The following is a 9,111-nucleotide window of genomic DNA, read 5'->3' on the forward strand; positions in this document are numbered from 1 at the left end:
AGACTCACAGACTTCACTGAGGTCCTCCCTGGTCTCTCTCAGGTCTTTGCCCTCAGCCCACATGGACTCTTGTGTCTCTTTCAGCTACTCTCAAAACTTCTCTAGATTCCAGCTGGAGTCAGTTCCAGGCACCCACGATACACCACCGAACTCACGAATTTCACTGACTTACTCCCCAGTCTCCCTCATGTTCTCACCCCCAGCCCTCAGGGACTCTTCTGTCTCTCTCAGCTACTCTCCAACCATCTCCAGATTGCACCTGGAGTCAGCTTCCCGCACCCAGGAATCATCTACAAACTCACGGACCTTACTGCCACCCTCCCCCATTTCTTTCACCTCTTCACCCCCTGCCTTCAGGGACTCTCCTGGGCCTCCCAGCTTCTCTCCAGCCTTCCCCAGATTTCTGCCACAGTCAGCCCCAGGCACCCAGGGCAACCATAGACACTCACAGGCCTCACGAGACTATCTCCCAATGACCTGTACCTACACAGGGATGGCTCCCACGCATCCCTCAGTGACCCCAAACCCATCTTCACTTACACTCAGACACTCCCAGGGCCTGACAGCTACTCCCCGTTATTGTCCTTCCGTTCGAAGCCCTGGCCAATCTACTAGCCCACATGACGCAGTTACCTGGCCATTTCTCCACGGTTCCCGTGAGGGCCCCACACCCAGCCGCACAAGAGCCCCTCCTGCATTCCGTCCTCACACGCAGGCCTGTCCATCTACGTGCTACTGTCACACTCTTGCCAGCAGAAGAGGCCCCTGTAATGGCCGATATCACCACCCAGTCTATCCTCACCCCACAGCTGTGCAGCGGGTCCCTCCTGCTGGCCCACGTGGCTGCCAGAGCCCATGCTGGCACGACGCTCCAGCAGGTCGGCGTCCCTGCGGGCCACACTACCGGTGACATGGCTAGCATGACCCTCCTTCCTGGCAGTGACACTGTTGATGTGAACCCCAGTTTCACATCTGTCATTTCTAAATAGGACCATTTTCCCTTTTCGCTCTCCCTTCCTTTCACAGGGCTTTTCGTTCTCTCTGTTTCTGCCTCCGTTTCAGATATTTACTCACCTTTTTCTCTCTCACTATGTCTGCCGTGGTCTCCATGAGAGTGCGCCACATAAGATTCCCCCATTAAAAGTCATGAATTGAGTGGCTTTTAGTATACCTGTGGTTGTGCACATTCAGTTATAATTGGCAATCCATTGTAGAACGTCTTATCACCCCCGACCAGAGAAAAACCCTGGAGACATTAGTCACTCCTCATTCTGTCTCAAACCCCCTCCCTGACCCTCAGCCCTAGGTAGCAACTACCTAGTGTGATCAATCCCATACGCATAGATTTCCATATTGTGGACATTTCCTATAAACGGAACTGCACAATAGGTGAGCTCTTATGACTGACATAACACGTAGCACAATATTTTCAAGATTCATCCACATTGTAGGCTTACCCACGGGGGGAAACCATTTTTTTGGGGGGTTTTAGTAACACCGGGTGTTTTCTCCTTCCTTTCGTCCTTCTTTCCTTCCTTCCTTCCTTTCTTCCTTCCTTCCTTCCTTCACACCTTCCTTCCTTCCTTCCTTCCTTCCTACCATCTCTCTTTCCTTCCTTCCTTCCTTCCTCCTATTTCTCTCTTACTCCTTCTGCCCTCTCTCTTTCATATGCCTTAGGTGCATCCCACATTCTGCGTTTTTTTGGGGAAATCCTCGACAGGTGCAGGAAAATTGTGTTATTGTAACTATTTACCGCTATCTCTCTTTCACGGCTCTCCATCAGTTGTGAACATCTATTGGTTTATCCCAAGTCACTAAGCATATGTTTATTAGGTACACCTGTTTTTCCTTATACAGCTGTTTCTGGAGTCTAGGGTCGCATACTCATAAACCCAGTGTAACTCAGAAACGCATCTAAGATTCCAATAAACCCATCATAACGTTGAAAAATCATAAATCAAACCATCATAAGTCACGGTTTGTCCGTGGATATGGGCGTCATCAATTCCATTGTATTCAGTAATGCTGTACACCATTAACAATGGCAGACTGATTGGGAGTGGATATTGATAGCATTATAAAAGTCAGTTATTAGAGGGATACTTCTTTAACCTGACTGAAGAACTGATCTAATGGCTTTAGTCGAGTGCATGATTATGTGAGATGTTTTGAGACAGAGTAGTACATTTGTGAATGAAATTTTATGGCTTTTTTTCACTTAGTAGGCACCATTGTGTGTGGAAAAGTGAGAAAATTGCTTTCTGCTGTAGAGTCTGGCATTCATTGTAGATTTAAGCTTATTTTTCTGGGAGCAAATCTTATTCAATAAAATACTACTCTTTATACTAAAAAACAAAAACAGTGGTGATGTGTGGTCATTATCCTCAGCAAACTAATCCAGGGAAAGAAAACCAAACGCCACATTCTCACTTATAATGGGAGCTGAAAAAGGAGATCACATGGACACAGGAAGGGGAACAACACACAATGGGGCCTTTCGGGAGGCAGAGCGTTAAGAAAAACAGCTACTGCATGCTGGGCTTAATACCTAGGTGATGGGTTGACAGGTGCAGCAAACCACCATGGCACACGTTTACCTTAGTAACAAATCTGCACATCCTGCACATATACCCCAGAACTTAGAAACGAAACGAAACAAAAGAAAACGAAAAAGCAATAGCAAAACGCTAAAGGCAAAAGAAAGTTTCAAACTCAGAACGTGACAGACCAATGTTTGGTTCAAACCATGGTTCTCAACCCAGGTGCCATAAGGTCAGGATAGAGAATTTGATTACATATTGTAAATAAGACATGCAGCAAATGACCAGAAAGATTATTCTCAACATATGTGTGTCTTCTAATTCAATGGTGACGCTATCTACCGGGACATAGCATTAGATTCCAAAGGGCCGAGTCCCGCCACACTGGCCTCCCACACTAATAACAATGGGAAGCCCTACATTGTTTTACCTGTGCTTCTCAGCAACTGGCTATAAATCAGGTTGCCACCACTCCCAGATTTAGTTGCATTCATTTGCTGGAAGAGCTTACAGCACGCAGGGAAACACTTACATTTGCCGTTGTATTTTAGCGGACATGGCAAAAAGTTCAGAAATTAATGTGGGGCCCGGCATGTGGGGAGGGGCGCACTACCTTCCAGGAAGTGTTATCCAGAAGCTCTCTGATCCCAGTCCTTTTGGGTTTTTATGGAGACCTCATTCTATAGGCATGATGGGTGAAACCATACGCTATTGGTGATCAACTCCACCTGAGGCTCCCAACCCTCCCTGGAAGTTGGGGTTGAGGCTTTGCCATTCTCAGTCTGACTAAAAGAATTTACCCAAACGGAATTTTAAAACAGATGAGCATAACTGGAATCTTAATTAGATGATTGGATTATCTGGAACCACACCTTGGTATTCGTAACACGAGCACCCTCATCCAACGAATGCTCCACCCAACTGGCTCCCAAGTCTCTACGTGGTTCCAGAGCAAAAGAATGTTTATACAACGCATATCTCCACCTTTTCTTCAAAGTCTTTTCGCTTACACGGAAAGACTTAAACTGCCATGCATCAGGTTCAGGGGGAGGTCTTGTTACAACGCAGATCTGTGGATCTCCGGGGTTTGATTGTGGCAAGGATGCTGCTGGTGTCAAAACCACAACGTGGGAACCACAGAACCATTAGTTGGTTTTCAGTGTTTCAGTGCATACAATTCCTAACATATCTGGCCAAGAAAACTTGTAAGTTCTTAGATTGTCCCAAAGGTGGCGCATGAAATCAAAGCAGGAGAACGGTTTCCTACGAGGTGTAGCCTGGGAAAGTTGGGGGTGACTGATGGAAAGGAGGAGTGAAGCTCCGCCCTTTCCGCTGCTAGGCTGCCCCCGAGGCTATTTAAACCCACCCTGGCTGGCCTGTACTCAGATCTTCGCGGAGCGGATCAGCGGCCGGAGCGTTTGGCGGACTCTGCGTGGACTTGGAGCTCACAGCGTCTTGCGACTTGGAAGCGGATTCAGAGGACAGGACAGAACACTTGGGCAAGTGAACCTCTGTCTGTCTGTCTGTCTGTCTGTCTGTCTGTCTCATTGGTTGGTTGATTTCCATTTTCTTAAGGGGCACATACCTCACACCGCACACACACACACACACACACACACGCACACACACGCACACACACTCCTTCTTTCTGCGAGTTAGAAAATTAGTAGGGGCCCCTGGGAGCTGCAGGTTTCCTAATCATGTCTGCACCTAAGAACAGTAGGGTCTTGTCTGGCTCTTCTTATGAACGGTCCCCCAGCCCGGACTCCCCAAGGTCCATGCGAGCTTCACCCAGCTTCTCCCTCTCCCCTATCAGAAACTCAGGCTTAAGGGGAAGCTCCTCACCAGGGATCTGGAGCTACCATTCACCATCCCCTAGGGCTTCACCACACTCACCTCTGTCATCACCAGAATCCCACAAGCTCCCATTTCCCTGTCCTCACCGTGATGGGCAATCAATGAAGCCATTGGGCTCTCCCGTGTCCTCCTCTGAGGATTCCTCAGAGTCCCCACGTTCATCAATAATATACCACATGTTCTTGCTGCCATCACCCAGCAGCTCACCCCCAGCTCTCGGGGGGTCTCCTGTGTCTCCCAGCTACTCTCCAAACAACCCCAGATTTCAGCTGGAGTCAGCCCCCCACACCCAGGAATCACCTACAAACTCACGAGCCTCACGGTGCTCCACCCCTGTGTCTTTCATCTCTTCACCCCCAGGCCTCAGGGACTCTCCTGTGGCTCCCAGTTACTCTCCAGCCATCCCCAGGTTCCTGCGGGAGTCAGCCCCATGCACCCAGGAGTCCCCCAGAGACTCACACGTCTCGGGAGAATATGAGCCGTCCCCCAGCCCTGACTCCTCAAGATTCATGCCTGCCTCACCCAGCTTCTCCCTCTCCCCTCCCAGAAACTCAGACCCAAGGGGCAGCTCCTCACCAGGGATGTGGAAGTACTCTACATCACCCCGCAGGGCTTCACCACTCTCACATCCATCATCAACAGAATTCCACAACTTTACGTTTCCCTTTCCTAACCAAGCAGGACAGTCACTCATGTCATTGTGTTCTCCCGTGTCCTCCTCTGGAGATTCTCCACAGTCACCTCATTCATCAATAATATACCATATGTTCTTACTGCCATCATCCAGCAGCTCACCCCCAGCCACCCATGACTCGCCTGTCTGTCCCAGCTACTCTCCAACTACGCCCAGATTTCAGCGGGAGTCTCTACCCCACACCCCAGAAACACCTACAAACTCACAGACCTCAGTGAGATCCTCGCCAGTCTCTCTCACGTCTTCACCCCCAGCCCTTACGGACCCTCCAGTCTGTCCCAGCTACTCTCCAACCACGCCCACATTTCAGCGCGGGTCAGTTCCAGGAACCCAGGGATCACCACCAAGCCCACCACTTTCACTGAGTTACTCCCCAGTCGCTAGCACGTCTTTATCTCCAACCCTCAGGGACTCGCCTGTCTGTCCCAGCTACTCTCCAAACACGCCCACACTTCAGCGGGAGTCCGTTGCAGGCACCCAGAAATCACCACCAAACTCACCAATTTCACTGCGTTACTCCCCAGTCTCTCTCATGTCTTCACCATCCCTCAGGGACTCTCCCGTCTGTCCCAGCTACTCTCCAACCACGCCCACATTTCAGCTGGAGTCAGTTCCAGGCACCCCGGACTCACCACCAAACTCACCAATTTCACTCAGTTACTCCTCAGTCTCTAGCACGTCTTTATCTCCATCCCTCAGGGACTCTCCTGTGTGTCCCAGCTACTCTCCAACCACGCCCACACTTCAGCGGGAGTCAGTTCCAGGCACCCAGGAATCACCATCAAACTCACCAATTTCACTGCGTTACTCCCCAGTCTCTCTCATGTCTTCACCATCCCTCAGGGACTCTCCCGTCTGTCCCACCTACTCTCCAACCACGCCCACATTTCAGCTGGGGTCAGTTCCAGGCACCCCGGAGTCACCACCAAACTCACCAGTTTCACTGAGGTACTCCCCGGTCTCTCTCATGTCTTCACCCCCAGCCCTCAGGGACTCTCCTGTGTGTCCCAGCTACTCTCCAACCATGCCCAGATTTCAGCGGGAGTCAGTTCCAGGCACCCAGGTATCACCACCAAACTCAGCAGTTTCGCTGAGTTACTCCCCAGTCTCTCTCATGTCTTCACCCCCAGCCCCCTGGGACTCTCCTGTCTGTCCCAGCTACTCTCCCACCACGCCCAGATTTCAGCGGGAGTCAGCCTCCCACACTCCGGAATCACCTACAGACTCACAGACTTCACTGAGGTCCTCCCTGGTCTCTCTCAGGTCTTTGCCCTCAGCCCACATGGACTCTTGTGTCTCTTTCAGCTACTCTCAAAACTTCTCTAGATTCCAGCTGGAGTCAGTTCCAGGCACCCACGATACACCACCGAACTCACGAATTTCACTGACTTACTCCCCAGTCTCCCTCATGTTCTCACCCCCAGCCCTCAGGGACTCTTCTGTCTCTCTCAGCTACTCTCCAACCATCTCCAGATTGCACCTGGAGTCAGCTTCCCGCACCCAGGAATCATCTACAAACTCACGGACCTTACTGCCACCCTCCCCCATTTCTTTCACCTCTTCACCCCCTGCCTTCAGGGACTCTCCTGGGCCTCCCAGCTTCTCTCCAGCCTTCCCCAGATTTCTGCCACAGTCAGCCCCAGGCACCCAGGGCAACCATAGACACTCACAGGCCTCACGAGACTATCTCCCAATGACCTGTACCTACACAGGGATGGCTCCCACGCATCCCTCAGTGACCCCAAACCCATCTTCACTTACACTCAGACACTCCCAGGGCCTGACAGCTACTCCCCGTTATTGTCCTTCCGTTCGAAGCCCTGGCCAATCTACTAGCCCACATGACGCAGTTACCTGGCCATTTCTCCACGGTTCCCGTGAGGGCCCCACACCCAGCCGCACAAGAGCCCCTCCTGCATTCCGTCCTCACACGCAGGCCTGTCCATCTACGTGCTACTGTCACACTCTTGCCAGCAGAAGAGGCCCCTGTAATGGCCGATATCACCACCCAGTCTATCCTCACCCCACAGCTGTGCAGCGGGTCCCTCCTGCTGGCCCACGTGGCTGCCAGAGCCCATGCTGGCACGACGCTCCAGCAGGTCGGCGTCCCTGCGGGCCACACTACCGGTGACATGGCTAGCATGACCCTCCTTCCTGGCAGTGACACTGTTGATGTGAACCCCAGTTTCACATCTGTCATTTCTAAATAGGACCATTTTCCCTTTTCGCTCTCCCTTCCTTTCACAGGGCTTTTCGTTCTCTCTGTTTCTGCCTCCGTTTCAGATATTTACTCACCTTTTTCTCTCTCACTATGTCTGCCGTGGTCTCCATGAGAGTGCGCCACATAAGATTCCCCCATTAAAAGTCATGAATTGAGTGGCTTTTAGTATACCTGTGGTTGTGCACATTCAGTTATAATTGGCAATCCATTGTAGAACGTCTTATCACCCCCGACCAGAGAAAAACCCTGGAGACATTAGTCACTCCTCATTCTGTCTCAAACCCCCTCCCTGACCCTCAGCCCTAGGTAGCAACTACCTAGTGTGATCAATCCCATACGCATAGATTTCCATATTGTGGACATTTCCTATAAACGGAACTGCACAATAGGTGAGCTCTTATGACTGACATAACACGTAGCACAATATTTTCAAGATTCATCCACATTGTAGGCTTACCCACGGGGGGAAACCATTTTTTTGGGGGGTTTTAGTAACACCGGGTGTTTTCTCCTTCCTTTCGTCCTTCTTTCCTTCCTTCCTTCCTTTCTTCCTTCCTTCCTTCCTTCACACCTTCCTTCCTTCCTTCCTTCCTTCCTACCATCTCTCTTTCCTTCCTTCCTTCCTTCCTCCTATTTCTCTCTTACTCCTTCTGCCCTCTCTCTTTCATATGCCTTAGGTGCATCCCACATTCTGCGTTTTTTTGGGGAAATCCTCGACAGGTGCAGGAAAATTGTGTTATTGTAACTATTTACCGCTATCTCTCTTTCACGGCTCTCCATCAGTTGTGAACATCTATTGGTTTATCCCAAGTCACTAAGCATATGTTTATTAGGTACACCTGTTTTTCCTTATACAGCTGTTTCTGGAGTCTAGGGTCGCATACTCATAAACCCAGTGTAACTCAGAAACGCATCTAAGATTCCAATAAACCCATCATAACGTTGAAAAATCATAAATCAAACCATCATAAGTCACGGTTTGTCCGTGGATATGGGCGTCATCAATTCCATTGTATTCAGTAATGCTGTACACCATTAACAATGGCAGACTGATTGGGAGTGGATATTGATAGCATTATAAAAGTCAGTTATTAGAGGGATACTTCTTTAACCTGACTGAAGAACTGATCTAATGGCTTTAGTCGAGTGCATGATTATGTGAGATGTTTTGAGACAGAGTAGTACATTTGTGAATGAAATTTTATGGCTTTTTTTCACTTAGTAGGCACCATTGTGTGTGGAAAAGTGAGAAAATTGCTTTCTGCTGTAGAGTCTGGCATTCATTGTAGATTTAAGCTTATTTTTCTGGGAGCAAATCTTATTCAATAAAATACTACTCTTTATACTAAAAAACAAAAACAGTGGTGATGTGTGGTCATTATCCTCAGCAAACTAATCCAGGGAAAGAAAACCAAACGCCACATTCTCACTTATAATGGGAGCTGAAAAAGGAGATCACATGGACACAGGAAGGGGAACAACACACAATGGGGCCTTTCGGGAGGCAGAGCGTTAAGAAAAACAGCTACTGCATGCTGGGCTTAATACCTAGGTGATGGGTTGACAGGTGCAGCAAACCACCATGGCACACGTTTACCTTAGTAACAAATCTGCACATCCTGCACATATACCCCAGAACTTAGAAACGAAACGAAACAAAAGAAAACGAAAAAGCAATAGCAAAACGCTAAAGGCAAAAGAAAGTTTCAAACTCAGAACGTGACAGACCAATGTTTGGTTCAAACCATGGTTCTCAACCCAGGTGCCATAAGGTCAGGATAGAGAATTTGATTACATAT

The sequence above is a fragment of the Pan paniscus genome, chromosome 14 (assembly GCF_029289425.2).
Source record: "Pan paniscus chromosome 14, NHGRI_mPanPan1-v2.0_pri, whole genome shotgun sequence".
NCBI lineage: Eukaryota > Metazoa > Chordata > Mammalia > Primates > Hominidae > Pan > Pan paniscus.